Source organism: Pipistrellus hanaki (assembly GCF_964339955.1).
Source record: "Pipistrellus hanaki genome assembly, chromosome: 15".
Classification (NCBI taxonomy): domain Eukaryota; kingdom Metazoa; phylum Chordata; class Mammalia; order Chiroptera; family Vespertilionidae; genus Pipistrellus; species Pipistrellus hanaki.
The window spans coordinates 27,331,391-27,347,101 of NC_140517.1; the positions used below are offsets into that span (position 1 = coordinate 27,331,391).

Sequence of the window (15,711 nt, forward strand, 5' to 3'; positions counted from 1 at the left end):
GAAGGGAGACCTCCGAGTGAGACCTGATGGAGGGCAGGCGGGAGCCATGCAGGTGTCAGGGGGAGAGCACGCAGGCAGAGGGACTGCCAAAGCCAAGGCCCTGGGGTGGGAGCACGCCTGTGTGTTTGGGAACAGCAAGAACGGGATCTCAGTGGACAGCTGGGGGCGGGGGCGTGTGGCCTCAAAGCCGCTGTAACGATTTGGTCTGTCCCTAGAGCTGCCTCATCCGACTGGCTTTGAAGGGGACCCCTCATGCGAGGACCCCGATCTACCTCCCAAATGAGGGACAAGGGTAGATGCTGGGAGACCAGATGCGAAATCTTGTTCATGCCACGAAGGTTAGACGCAGGTGCTGGGGAGATTCAGTAACTGTTTGTGGAACCAAATACAGTGACAGCTTGCAGGCAGATGAGCTGCTGCTGTTCAAACAATCCTCTCCAAGCACCCGGCAAGGGCGTCCCCACCAGCTGGTGACCCTGGGCAACTGCGCTCACCACCCCCGGCCACAACGTGGTCACCTGTGAACAGAGGACGGCGGTGGCCACCCTCGCAGGTGTGTGGGAGGACCCAGTGGCGTTCAGGGAAGCCTGGGCAACCAGGGCCGGCAGCTCTTCTTCGTTCAGCCCTGGGAACCCAGTGGACAACGAGTTGGACTTAGAGTGACCACATGACCCAGCACTTCATCTTGGTGTTAGACCTAAGAGAATGGAAAACATGTCAACAACAAACACTTGCACCTAAACGCTCACAACAGATTATTCACAACTGCCAAAAGGGCGAAACAACCCAGATGTCCATCAACTGATCCACAAAATGCGTCTACCCTGCAATCAAACATCAGTCATTAAAAAGGAGTGAGGTACTGACACGTGACAACACGGATAAACCTCAAAAACATCACGCTAAGTGAAGGAAATCAGCACAAAAGGCCACATATTGTATGACTCTATTTATACGAAATGCCCAGAACAGGCCAATCCATAGAGACAGAAAGACAACTAGTGGCTGCCAGGGGCTGGAGGGAGGGGAGTGGGGAGTGAATACAAATGGGTATGAGGTCTCTTTTTGGGGGTGATGAAAACTTTGGGGAACTAGATGGTGGTGATGGTTGCACAACCTTGTAAATGTGCTAAATGCCACTGAATTGCACACCTAAAAACGGTTAAAATGGTGGAATGGAGGTTCCTCAAAAAATTCAAAATAGAACTACCATATGACCCAGCAATTCCATTTCTGAAGACATACCCAAAAGAATCAAAAGCAGGATTTTAAAGACATGTTTTACATCCACGTTCACAACAGCGTAATTCACAAGAGCCAAAAGGTAGGGCAACTCAGTGTCCATCGATGGAAGAAGGAATCTATAGCATGGATGAGCGTGGGGACATTGTGCTAAGTGAAGCAAGCCAGTCACAAAAAGACAAATACCACGTGATTCCACTCATATGAGGTCCCCAGGAGCCAAATTCACAGAGACAGGAAATAAAACAGTGAGTGCCAGGGGCTGGGGAGGGGAAATGGAGAGTCACTGTTTAGTGGGACAGGGTTTCAGTTTGGGAAGATGAGGGGCTCTGCGAATGGATAGTGTTGATGGTTGCACAATTTGAATGCATTTAATATCACTGAACTGTATACTTAAAGTGGTTAAGATGGTAAGTTTTATGTTCTGTGTATTTTAGCACGATTAAAAACACCCCACCGGGGAGAATGAGGTAGGGCAGGCTGCAACCTCTCCACCCCTCCATGCAGCAGCCTGTCTGTGTTGCCAACAGCACAGGATTGGGGAGCCCAAGCTCAGCGTGAGGGACACGGTTGTGTGAAGGGCCAGGCTGACCTTCCTCCCTTGGCACCTGGGGCCCATCCTGTGGTGGCGCTAATGTGGGAAGGCCACAGCCCCCATTCCAGGCTCTGTGCTCTTTCCCACCTGAGGACTGAGCAAGTGGGAAGGCAGTACTGGGAATGAGGGCAGGCCCCAGCAGGCTGGTGATGTGGAGATCTTATTATCTCTAACTCAAAACACACCCCATATATGTAGGCATGTCCTTAAGGGGCCAGGGGGGACCCTATGGGAAGGTCTGCCCAAATAATCTCCTAAACCAGGAGGTCTGACTGGGATGCAGGCCATTGTGATGTGAGGAATACCACACAGGAAAGGGGTCCAGGGTCCCTGGAGGGAGTCTCAGGCTCTATGAGAATCAGATAAAAGCCCTCTGTACACATGACATTAAGATAAATCAAGCCCAGAATTTCACAGTTATTGCCTCAACCTAGAAGCCCCCAGGGTCAGTATAAGCTCTGACTTCGACTCAGAAAGGAAAATCGAGTCTGTGCCAGATGCTGTGGTGGGTCTCGCAACCAGGCATGTAGCAACCATGATTGTTGAAATTCCAAAAGGAGGTTTCACGTGGACCAAGAAGCCACAGAAATGCCAAAGTGAAGAAGGGCTAGCACGTGGGCTGGCTTAGAATTCAAGCATCTGACTCCCAAAATAGGGGCTCTCCCATGACACATCCATGTGGATGTAGAGTGACAGGCATCCTGGGACAGTGAAGTGGATATGCAGTACAGTGACAGGCGTTCTGCGCAGTCCGTGTAGGTGTGTAGTGACAGGCATCCTGGACAGTCTATGGAGGTGCGTAGTGACAAGTGTCCTAGAGAGCCCCTATAGATGTACAGTGATGTGTATCCTGGGGACAGTCCATGTTGATGTGTAGTGACAGACATCCTATGACAGCCCATGTAGATGTGCAGTGACAGGTGTCTTGCAACAGCCCATGTAGGTGTGTTCTGACAGGTATCCTGGAAAAGACCATGTAATAGTGTAATGACAGGCACCCTGTGACAGCCCATGTAGCTCTGTAATGACAGGCATCCTGTGACAGCCCATGTAGCTCTGTAATGACAGGCATCCTGGGACAGTCCATGTAGGGCAGTGACGGACGTCCTGGGACAGCCCATGTGGGTGTGTAGTGACAGCCGTCTGGGGACAGAGTTCTATCTCTGAGGCCTTTGCTGGTCCCTTCAGTGAACGCTGACTTCAGTCTCCAGGGTGCGGGGCCCAGGGTGGGATAGGAAACAAGTCTGTCCTGACTGCTGTGCTGGTTCCCTCCTGAGCTTCGGTTACACTTAGACCAAGTTCCCACGTGTCACCGTGCAGCTGGGCCGGGAGGAGCAGGCGGGGATTAAGACCTGGCATGCACTCCTCCACTGTTATCAGTTCTGGCCATCTCGCCGGGCAGGGGCTCTCCTGTAGATGCCCCAGGCAGTCAGGGGGAGGTCACACTTCCTTCTTCTGCCCGGTTCTCACACCTGCACACACACACACATTATATGCTCACACTCACACTAACGTTCATGTGTGCAGTCACACACACGAGGGCTCCTGAGGCCAGATGACAGTCCAAGCAAGAGGCCAGGGCTTGGAACCCTAAGGCCTGGTGAGAAGTCGCCACCAGCCATTTGGAGACCTGGTGTGGCCTAGAGCCGGGATGTAACGGCCATGTCCCCAAGCCAGTAACCACACGCCAGATCACATGGATCTTTCATACCTTATCACAACCTGAGGAGACAGGAGCCCTGTGACTGTGTTTTGCTTTTGAAACCAAAGACACACAGAGGGTGAGTGATTTGCTGATGGCCACACAATCAGGGAGAGAGGAATCACGGTTCAAATCTAGCCAGTGGGACTCAGAGAAGCCAGCATGCTGCCTTTTCCCCTCCCCCTCCCCACCGCCCCAGAGAACGGGGCAGGAGCCCCTGGAGCTCAGCAAAGGGCTGTGGCCCCCCTGCCTCTCAGCACCTCCCCTCCCTTCCTGTAAGAGCGGCCCTCGGCAGCTGGGGGCCTTCCCTCTCCTGGCTGCTCCCAGGTCAGGACCCCTGGGCGAGCGCGCCCCTGTGAGTCCCACATGTCACCCAGGGCCTTTGGAACAGGAGGAGTCCTCCCCGCCCGCCCCCGAGCGGCCCAGGAGCGTCTCATCTTGCCATTTCCCTCCTGCCCTGCCCCTACTGTGGACTTTTCTCTGCCCAAGTAAACAGAAGCCTGTCCCGGTGCCCAGTGCCCGGACGTACTCCCCAAACCTCCTTCTGCCACGTCCTCCACCGCACTCCCAGCCGCAGGGGCCGCCTGGGTGGCTCTGAGCCGGCCTCTGGGCGGCTGACAGTGTGTGCACAGGGAGCAGGACGGATGTAGGCGGCGGAGAGTGTGTGGCTGAGCAGCAGAGGGGGCGCTGGCGCCTTGGCGAAGAGACATCTTCCTTATTACGCATCTTTGTTTTCCTTCCAGTGACATCTGGCTCACCGTGAGGTCCCACGAATTACGAAAAGCAGAAGTCTTAACTTCTGTTTTATTGCTGCAGGAAACCGTGCTGCACAGAGCGCGGCGGGAAGCACGTTCTCGCGCGTCTGAGGCTCCAGCCCAACCCTGCGCCCTGCACCCTGGGTCTGGCTGTGAACTCAGAAGTGGGAACCAGGCACCAATTATTTATCACTTTCATCATCATAAGTTTCCATCCCGAACGCCAGGGCTCTGCCTGGGTCTTTCCACTGATGCTGCAAGGGCGGCTTCCACTCCAGGAATTTGTTTCCAGACAGCAGAGCGCTGCTTGCATTAGCGTTCTTGGCTGAAGGCGGCCCTCAGAGGCACTTGGGGGCTGGGCTCTCCCGCAGCCCCTGTCCTCCCTGTGGCCTTATCTGGGCCTCACGTAAAGGGGGTGGTGGTGGGGATCCCAGACTCAGGGAACCAGAGAAGTAGAAACAGGCCTGTTCCTTTTAACCCAGAGGCCTGAGGGCATGACCTCAGGAAAAGATGTGGAGGTGTGACGCCCCGTCCCAAACAGCCCTGAGGAGACCGAGAGCCACAGGCATAGGCCAGAATAAGCCAGGGAGCAACTGGCTTCTTGTAACACACAGCATGGTGCCTGCCGCCTGGCCAGGACTGGGAGCCCCAATCTCCCAGAAGCTGTGCCACAGACCAGAAAAGAGCCTGTCAGCCCCCCCGAACTGCCCCCAGTGTACCTCGACCCTCAAAGGCCACACCCACCAATCACCAGCCTCCGCCTGTCCCTCTCTCAGATGACACAGTGGCTCCAGGCAGGGGTGCACATCGTATCTCCAGGGACTGAGTAAGCAGATGCCTGTGGGTCCAACACTGGCCCTCAGGATTCTGAACTTGGCAGGTTTCTCCATGGGCCCGGCCACCTCCACACGGGAGCAGCAGTGTGGCGCCTGCCCACCTACCTCTGGTGAACCTCTCTGGGCCTTCGCATGCCCATCTGGAAAATGGGACAGCAAGGGTGCCCACCTTCAGGCTGGCCCAGTGTGAGCTTTTGTTGGTGCTGCATTATTTCCACGCTACCCCCTGCCTGGCATGACACAGGTGCTCGTTCACTGTCTGCTCAGTGGCTAGCCGTGGGTGGCAGACACCTCCCGGGGTATTTCTTTGCAGTTGGTGCAATCATGGCCATCCTCTTGCATTTAGAGACGACAGAGTCCAGGTCACCTCTCTCCTCCCAGGCCCGGGAGGTGACACCAGCTGCCCAGACATGGATTCCTATCAACGCGATGCTATGTTTGGATGCCCTGTTCTAACCGCCAGACAGTGTCCAGTGGCTTCTAGGAGGTCCCGAACACCATGATCCCCTCCCAGCTCTGGTGTGAACTGGGAGCAGCTGGGATAGGGCTGGCCTTAGGCCCCGTGACCCAGACAAGGCTGAGGCGTTCCTCCTCCCCGACCTCAGGTGCGCCTGATGTCAGCGGCAGCTGTGCTTCACGTGCCCGAGGCGAGCCCAGGTGAGAGTTCGGACATCTGAGGCATTAACCCCAGTCAGCACCAGGCAGTCCGCCACCTGTCCCTACAGGTGCGGAAGGAATGCTGACAGGAAGGCCAGGAGGAGGGCAGGAGGGCCTTGGGCAAAGGGAGGCCGGGGCCAGGAGCCAGGCAGCCGCTTTCACACAGGGGGCGGGGGGAGGGGGGAGGAAAGGGGGGGCAGCTGAATCCAGACTCCCGCCTGAGCCTGATGGGCCCGCACCATGCCGGGTATTGGTGAAAAAGGGGAGGTCCCACCAGCCCTGCAGGTGTCACGCAGACTCAGTGAGTAGGAGCAGGGCTTGGCCAATAGTAACCGCCCAGCAAGGCGCTGACACTCGGGCTGATGTGCCTGGGAACGGAGGCAGGCTCAGGTCAGAGCAGCACAGTGGGCGAATGAGTGCAGGACACAGTAAGCAGGATGGAGATGGCCCACGAAAATGCCAGTCCCCTCCCTGAGAGCTCCCTTAGTTAAGCACCTACTGTGTGCAGCTTTTCACCATGCTCCAGGGAAATGGGTCACAGCGCCTCTTCCCTGTTTTGGAGTCCGAACACACACACACACACACACACACACACACACACACATACACACACTGTCGGGGGAAGGAATTCAGATCACTTGAATTCCACCACCATCCTGAGGATCCTGGTGCCATGGGAGGCTGGGGATGAATCAGGTGACCCCAAACACAGCCCACTCACGGAGCCACAGGGGGTGGGAGGTCAGCCAGGAGCCTCAGAAAGGATTCCGGCAGCGGAATGCCTTGCCCCCTCCCCCCACCCGTGCCCCCCGCCCCTGCGGCTGGCTGGCCCTCTGAGAGGTGGCAGCTCCGCTGGCTTGAATCTCTCAGATTAGTGACCCAGCCTCCCGGCGTCTCCAGATCCTTGCGTAGGAAGGAAAATTAATTTCTTCCAGTCATGCAGAAATGAAAATATGTGGAGCCAAATCAGAGAGATTTCCTGGAGGTGGTAACTCAATTACGCGGATAACCGGGTGACAGAGGAAGAGCACGTGGACCCAAAAGGGCTGGTGGGTGGCCCGAGGCAGCCCCCAAGGGTCCTGGAGGGAGACATCTTGCTGAGATCCTCCAGCCCGCCAGCCCTGGCTGGGCTTGTGAATAAACGAGTGCCGCGCGCGTGACTGTCCCTTCCTCCCATCGCACAGATCAAGAGAGAGCCGGGTTCCCCAGAAAATCGGTCCTATGTGATGTTCTCCCGCCCTGAGTCTGCCTCGCTCTTGGGGAGCACGCAATGCCACATCTGTCCCCCCTGCTCAAGCCTGTCTCCTCTCTCTCCTTTTCCTTCTGGCACAGAAGTGGTCTGGCAGCAGAGCCCTCCGCGCAGCGTGGCTCTGTGGGCATGGCAGTGCTGGCTGCACAGCACAGAGCCCTCTGCCTCCTGGGCCCAAGTGAGTTTTGGGGCTTCCTCCATCCCGAGGGGCAGGGGAGGAGGGGAGGGGCAATGACACAGCTGGACCCCCGGGCCCAGGAACTGTGGGCAGGACCTTCCTGCCCCTGTGCCTGCGGCAGAAAGGATACCAGGGCCGCCTCGTGCCTGGGACCGCTGAGAGCGGGACTCTCCCGGGCCCAGCCCACCTTCCTCCTGGGCTCCAACCTGAACAAGTTCCTGGAACCTTGCAGCAACTTGAACGAGCAATGCCAGGATGCAGCACAGCTACCCCCTTTGTCCCCAGCCAACCCCGGTCCGCTGAGGGTGGCCGCCCTGGGAACCTCCTGTTTCTGGGTCTAGGGGAGGAAACACACACCCAGTTAGACATAATGAAGCGGTATCCTGGCCACAGGGTCAAAGACAGGGCCTGACAACTATTCAGATCTCCCTACAGAGGCGCGTGAGGTCTCTGTTCTCAGAGGAAATATTTTTGTCCTTGGCCTCTGGAACAGGCCTTGGCTCTAATGGTGGGGAATATGGTTTTTATGGGGGGAAGGCAGAGGACCCCACGCCTACAGGGGTCTGCGCACTACTCTGTGGCTCCCAGGCCCAGCACACAGGGGCTGGGAGGAGGGACAGCCTGGGGCTGCGTGTTCAGAGCCCAGTGGCTCACAGTGTGGCTTGCCACCGGCCCCACTGCCTTCTGCTTCACGTAAGCCCATCTAGGGCTGCGTTTCCAGCCATCTGTCCCTCCACATCGGCTCACACCTCCCTCCCTGCGGTTCCCACAGCCTGGCTCCCAGCCTGCCCTCCCCGCAGATGGACGGTTCCCAAAGGGTGTGAGCACAATCACTGCCGTGGGGCTGCACCAGAGGCACCGGGGCTGTCCGGACCCAGGAAAGCTTTCAAGCTCCTCTCCCCAATCATGGGGGGTGGGGGGGAGCAGGCCCCCCTGGGGGTGTATGAGAAGACTTCGCCCGAGACCATCTAACTCCTGACCACCACTCTCCTGAATGGCAGGGCCAGGAACCAAAACAAGAGGGGCAGGGGCTCCAGAGAGCTTTGACCACCCTCCCCAGCCAGGCCACCGGACCCTCCATCTATCCTGGCATCACCCTCTGGGCCCTCTCCCAGTCCTCTGTCACCTGGCCCCTGCAGGGCCTTTGTCAGGAAGCCCAGATCCGCCAGGGAGCCTACAGGGCTCTCCACCCTCCGACGCAGTCCCCACCTTAAGTTTGACCACATCCCGGGCAGGTCAAGTTCTCGGTTCACCTGGAGAAGGGGGGGTGGGGTGGTCATTCCGTCCAAATGGGTGGGCGCTGAGTGGGCTGGCCCCACCCTACCGCGGGCTCCAACTTTGCAAAGTGGAGAGAGGGTGCCCGGGGCGCCCGTGCCTTCGGCGGCTGCAAGGAGCCCCCTGGACGGCGGCCGCGGGCGAAGCCGGGGTGACAGCGCGGCGGCGCGCGGGACGGACGGGGCACTTACGGTCCGGAGGTCCGGCGGGCGGAGGCGATCGCGCTCTCGCGACCCGGCTCCCGGAGCGGCTTCTCCTCCGAACGCGGTCCCCGCCTCCGTAACTTGGGGGGGATCGGCGCTCCGTCTCCTCCCGCCGCGTCAGGCTCAGGCGCGCGGCGGGGCCGGGGCGCGCGGGGCGGCCGCCGGGGCCATGCCCGGGCTCGGCTCCGGCCGCTCGCTCCGCCCTCCCGGCCGCCCGCGCGGGAACAAAGCGCGAGCGCCGCCCCGGGCGGTCTCCGGCCTCCGCGGCCCGCGCCCGGTCCCGCCGCCGCGCCTCTGGCACGCGGGCGCCCGGCTCCGGCTGCCGCGATCCCGCCCGAGCGTCTCACGGGGCCCCGCGGCCCCCGCCCCGCGCGCTCCGCCCCCGCCTCCTGCCCCCCGCCGCCGCCGCGCCACCTGCCTCCCGCTCGGCGCCCATCGCCGCGGCTCCGCCCCGGGGCGCCGGCCGCCGACAGGGGCCCGGCTCCGTGCGGCCGGCTGGGGATTGGGGCGCCGCCCGCCGCGGTCCCCGGCCCCGGCCCCGGCCCCGTCCCCGTCCCCGCTCGGGGCAGGCGTGGACCCCAGGGAGCGCCCCGGCAACTCTGTCCGAGGCTCCGGGGGGCCCCGCCGGCGGCCCTGAGAGTGTGTGCAAGCGCGGGGGCTGGTCCGGCCTGGGAGTGGGGTGTGGGTGCTGGTGAGCCGGGGCGGGGTGGGGGTGCCGCGGAGCCCTGGGGGAGCGCTTGTCTGGGGGGGAAAGCGGGGCGCGGCGGGGAGAGGGATGCACACTGCTCCATAGCACGGGGTCCCCGCGAGGGGAGCGCTGGGTGCCGTGGATGGGGACTGGAGGGAGTGTGCGGGACCGGGCTGCCGCGGGGTGCGGGCGTCTTGGGGGCAGCAGTGTGGGCGCCCTGCGGGGAGCGCAGGTGCCGTGCGTGGCGGACCCCACGCTCGAGCCAACCTCGCCGGCTCCGCAGGCCGCGCCCCGCGGGGGGGCAGACGGGCGGGGGCTGTAGCTGAGCGGGTCACACACACACGCACCTCTGGCTGCCGGTGGCCGCCCGCCCCGCAGTTTTAGGAGTGAGGAGGCGTCTGGCGTCCGGGCTGGAGGCGAGCGGCAGCCTCCCTCCCCGGCCTCCGGCCCGCCCGCCGCGTGGCCCGGGTCGTTTCCGCGCTCGGCCGGCAGGGGGCGCCTTCCCTCTGCCGCCCGCCAGGGTCCGCTTGCCCCACGCGCGGAATCCAGGAGATAACCAAGACGAAAATGCTGGAAGCGCAGGATCCCTCGCTCTTGGGCTCCTCGGGCCCGGGCAAGTAGGGGTGCTTTGCGCTCATTTGAGTGCATTCATTTATGCCAATCCAAAGAAATGCCCGGGCTGCTGCCCAGGGCCTCTCCAACCCCACTTTGCTCCCTTTCCCCTGCACATCCCCACTTCCTCTTCCCCACCTGATTTACCTCTTTTACTTAAGTGCTTTGTGGCATATCTTATGCATTTGCCTAGTTAGTACATTTATTAAAATTGATGTTTTTTCTTTCCTTCATCCCCCAACCCATACACACTTTATTTCTTTGAAGCAAGCTGAGGTCCCAGGGTCAAGGTCTTAGGAGACAGAGGGGCCAGGACTTCAGAAAAGCGGGGCCCTGATTTGCATCTCATTTGGCATAAATCTGCATGTGAAGGTCAAAGGTCCCCAATTCTCAAGCATAAAAATACAGCAATATGCCAAAAAATGTCCCTCTTCTTCCAGATTATTCCACAGGCCTGTTTCTCCCTAACCCTTCCCTCTCCTTGACTGAGCTCTGCCCACCGGAGCTGAGCTGGGCAGAGGAAGCCTCCAGAAACACAGACCAAGGCCCTGGGACGACGGACTGCTCCTGCTGCATCCTTCTGTTCCACCTCGAGAGGCACCCGGCACCCAGCACCAGGCACAGAGCAGGGGGCTAGTCAGCTAAGTCACCAAGCCACCACCAGCCCCCACCTCTTCCAACCCCTCCTCAATCCCTTGACCTCCTGGGCCCAGTCCTTGTAGAAATAAGAGGGGTGGTGGTGAATGATTTAATTGTAACACAAATGCCTGGCATCACCTGTTCCTCTGGCTTTCAGAATGTGCTTCAGTGTAGGCTCAGTCAGTCAGTGCCACTTCACAGAAGAATGCAGATCTAAATGCAGTCACGTTGCTTAAGCCGCAGACTTTATGCACTAATATTTACTGATACTGACTCCCTCACTTCATGGGCTCTGAGATAGCATAGATTTTTAGATGTACCAATATTTTATGAGCCACTAAGTAATGAGAACATGCTCTGAGTTATAATCCTAAGATGCCTCTAGAAACATTAACATGCAAAAAAAAAAAAAAAGAAAGAAAGAAAGAAAGAAAGAAAAAAAAGGGCCAGGTAGGTCAACAAGCAGTTGAACAGACAGCTTGAAGCAGCCTCAGGGGCTCTGAGCAGGGTAGGGAGGTAAGCACCTCCTCAAACAACCACTGAATTCACCTGGAGCATTAGCTGAAGCTGGACTCAACCTGAGCCTGAGGCCCCCTGTAACTCAACCCTACAAACATCTTGTCTTGGGTTTTTGTGCTGCATTACCAGTTGTAATGCCACTGATGGAAACAAGGTGCTGAAAACCATTGGAGACACAACAGAGCTCGGAACCCTGAGAAAAAAACCTGCAATCATCCAACACCCTGCTCTGTGTCTGTGTCCATCTGACAGGCTCCTTTGTCCCCGCCTGAGGTAGGGCTTCTTCCTTTCTTGCCCGGCTGGCTGGCTCAGTTGGTTGGAGCATTGTCCCATACACCAAAAGGTTGTGGGTTTGATTCCCAGTCAGGGCACATACCTAGGTTGCAGGTTCAATCCCAGTTGGATCACATATGGGAGGCAACCCATTGATGTTTCTCTCACATCAATGTTTCTCTCTTCTCTCTCCCTCTCCCTTCCTCTCTCTTTAACATCATAAACATATCCTCAGGTGAGGATTAAAAAGGAACCACCTTCCTGTCTTTCTGGATTTCGGCCTCTCTAGGAGAAGCCAATTCTCCACTAGCATATATTAATAGTTTCCCCCTCCCCTCTGGAGAGATAGTTTCTGTCCCACAAAATGCACTATTAAGAGAATGAAAAGAAACAACAGACTGGGAGAAAATGTTCACAAAACATGTATCTGATAAATGATTGTTGTCTAAAATATACAAAGAACCCTTAAAACTCAGCTATAAGAAAACAAGCCAACTAAAAATTGGGCAAAAATCTGAGCAGACACCTCACCAAAGAAGATACACAGATGGCAAACAAGCACTTGAAAAGACATGTAACATCATATGTCATCAGAGAAATGCAAATTAGAACGAGATATCACTATCCATCTCTTAGCATCGCCAAAATCCAGAACGCTGGTGAGGATGTGGCGGAACAGGAACTCTCACTCATTGCTGGTGGAATGCACACCAGTTCAGCCACTTTGGAAGACAGCTTGGAAGTTTCTTTCAAAATGAAGCATGTTTCTACCATCTGATTCAGAAATTTACCCAAAGGAATAAAAACTTACATTTACACGCAAATCTGCACATGGGTGTTTATTGCCCAAACGTGGAAGACATTGAAAAGTCCTTCAAAAGGTGAAGAGGTAAAACAAACTGTGGTCCATCCAGACAATGGAATATTATTCAGCAATAAAAGAAATGACCCATCAAACCATGAAAAGAGCTGGAGGGAACTTAAATTCATATTGTAAGTAAAGAATCCAGACTGAAAAGAAAGACTATATACCGTATGATTCCAACTCTATGACATTCTGAAAGGTAACACTATGGAGACAGTAAAAGACCAGTGGTTCCCAGGGACTGGGGGAAGCAGGGATGAATAGACAGAGCACAGAGAATATTTAGGCCAGGGAAACCACTCTGTATAAATTATAATGGCAGACATATGTCATTATACGTTTGTCCAAATCCAAAGAATATACAACACCAAGAGCAAGCCTTCATGTACACCATTGACTTAATAAAAACGTATCAATATTGGCTTATTAATTGTAACAAATTGTCAAACCAATGAAGGATGTTAATAATATTAATAATAGAAGGAACTGGGAGAACCAGGGGAGATGGCGACATATGAGAATGCTCCATAATTTCTGCTCAATTTTCCGGTAAGCCCCAAATTACTCTAAAAAACAAATTATATTAATTTAGAAAAGCAGCAGACTAGCCCCGCTGGCATGGCTCAGCAGCTGGTATTGACCTAAGAACCAGGCGGTCATGGTTTGATTCCCAGTCAGGGCACATGCCCGGGTTGCATCAATGAGGCAGCCTATCAATGATTCTCTCTAATCACTGATGTTTCTATCTCTCTCTCCCTCTCCCCTCCTCTCTCTCTCTCTCTCTCTCTCTCTCTCTATATATATATATATATATATATATATATATATATATATATATGCAGCAGACCAAAAAAAAAAGATATTAATGACATTTTAAAGGGTGTACACAGTTGGAAAAACACATGAATAGCCTCTTTAACACCTGAATTTTTACACTGCTCCATTTTCTCTTAATGCATATTTCCATTTCACCCAATGGAATTTTATCCTAATATGACTTCAGTCTTTTTTTGTTGTTAATCTTCACATGATGATCTTTTTCCATTGCTTTTTCAGAGAGCAGAAGAGAGAGAGACAGAGAGAGAGAGAGAGAGAGAGAGAGAGAGAGAGAGAGAGAGAAACATCGATGTGAGAGAGATACATCCACTGGTTGCCTTCCATATGCACCCTGACCGGGGGTGGGGCAAGAACCTGCCACCCAGGTACAGGCTCTTGATCAGGAATTGATCCTGAGACCCTTCAGTGTGCGGGCCAATGCTCTAACCACTGATCACACCAGCCAGGTCTGAAAGTCTTTTGATTCTCCTATCACACAGAGCAATGTAAATACATACGAATGTCAAGACTTAAACATTTTCTTGTGTTAAAATTTGTCCTCTGGATTGGGTTATCATTATGATTATTAGTATTATGGAACTTATACAAATGATGTAAATTTAGTATAAATTTGAGAATTATTAAACATAAAAGTAGAAGCTCCCTGCAATAGCCAGCGGGCGGGAAAGGCAGGTGCAAGAGCTTCAGCGCACAATGATGGGTCTGCCTGTCAACAAGGCAGCCCCTGTCAGACTCACATGAAATGCCTTCTTGGGGTGTCCATGAGGAACCCCGCTGCCTGGGCCCTGGCCCGCCATCCCACCCTGTACTATCTCCCTCTTCTTGCTTGCAAGCACAACTCCAATTGGTTTAGGTCTTCATGTCTCCTTAGACCCAGCCTTGGACCAGGCCTGGCCATCTCCCACCCTTTGACCTGTTAAAAAAAAAAGCAGCTCATTTCTTTGCTGGTGATTGGCTCAGGTGCAGACATGTGATCCAACTTCGACCAATGAGATTTGAGGGGAGGGGCTCCCACATGCAGTCTCCTGAACTGCAGTGTCTGGAGGTGACCTTGAACTTGTTGCTGCTCTGTGCCTTCCACCCTGAGGATGATGCTGATATTGGAGAGGACACACATGGACAGAAAGACAGGGTTCCTCAGAGCACTGGTTAAGCTGATGAATCAACCAACCTTGAAACCCACTCTACTTCTCAACTTGCCATTTTGATAATAAATTTCCTCATTATTCAATGTAGTTTTAGCTTAGATTTTTGTTTCTTGCAACCAAAAGCACCCTAACAATATGCTTGCCTTTAAAAAAATATTTTTATTAAATTCAGAGAGGAAAGGAGAGGGAGAGAAACAGAAACATCAATGATGGGAGAGAATCATTGATCAGCTGCCTCCTGCACACCCCACACCAGGGATCGAGCCCACAGCTGGAATTGAACTGTGACCTCCAGTTTCAGAGGTTGACACGGCACCCTATGCTGGGCACACTATGCCTTTCTTGATCGCAGCCACCTGAGGCCGCTGGAACTTATTAACATCATCCTTTTTTTTTTTTAAAAAAAAATATATATATATATTATTGATTTTTTACAGAGAGGAAGAGAGAGGGACAGAGAGTTAGAAACATCGATGAGAGAGAATCATTGGTCAGCTGCCTCTTGCACATCCCCTACTGGGGATGTGCCCGCAACCAAGGTACATGCCCTTGACCGGAATCGAAGCCAGGATCTTTCAGTCCGCAGGCTGACGCTCTATCCACTGAGCCAAACCGGTTTCGGCAACATCATCCTTGATGCACAGGGTCTCCAGCTTTAATACAGACAGAATTGCCTGGAGTGACTGTGAAATGAAGACTCTGGAGGCTCAGGACTAGGGTGGGAAGCGCTCAGGAGCAAAATTTAAGGAGGCACCAAAGAACTCAGTATCTGAGATAAATTACATTTTAACTCAACATTGAAAATATTAGAATCAATGACAAAAATCCCCGATCAGCAAAATATAAAACTTCAAATGAAGGCAGGATTTCCTGTAATGATTTCTACCTTTGGGCAGGCTCCACATGGCTCAGCCTGGCACTGCCAGCTCCTGCCCCTGGGACGGGAATTAAAGGGTTGGCAGGGCCAGGAACCTGCCTCTTTCTATCAATCGATCATCAGTCTGCTTTTTCCTGCAGGTGATTCTGGGTGAGCAAAGGCCACACTTTGGGAAATAGGGCCCCAAAGCATGTTTCAAGCCACTGAGGGGCAGGCTCCCCCTCCTTGTCACACGAGCCCTCAGGTGGGCCAAACTCCCGCCTGGATTCTGAGAAAGGGGAACAGGCTCGGGAAGGTGAAGGGCCTTGTCCAGGGACAGGGGACAGATAAGTGGCTGGGCACGGTCTTCCTTGGTTCCCCCAGCGGTGGACAAGGACAAGCTGGTAGGTGCCGGGTGGGTGGTGCCAGGAGGCCCAGACAGGGGAGTGGGGATGAGACCAGAGGGAGGGAGCCAACAAAGGTAACTCCTCCACTACGGGCTGCATTCTTTGGGGGTCCCAGGAGACCCTGAAAGGCCCTCAGAGCCATCGCCTGAGAGGCCAGAGGAGGCGTATTGAAGCA

General features: G+C 55.0%; 1 protein-coding gene across 4 annotated transcripts in view; it reads right to left on the reverse strand.

The window, feature by feature from the left end:
- CBFA2T3 (CBFA2/RUNX1 partner transcriptional co-repressor 3) overlaps nucleotides 1-15,711 on the reverse strand; it is a 93,657-nt gene that overhangs the window by 51,892 nt on the left and 26,054 nt on the right. The window contains exon 1 of one of the 4 annotated variants that reach the window (XM_084905709.1): nucleotides 8,681-9,011. The exons of 2 other annotated variants lie outside the window; for them this stretch is intronic. The gene's annotated coding sequence lies outside the window, so the exon portion shown is untranslated. Of the gene's footprint in view, nucleotides 1-8,680; nucleotides 9,012-15,711 lie in introns of those variants that run through there. One more of the 4 variants, XM_084905707.1, reaches the window with a different exon arrangement.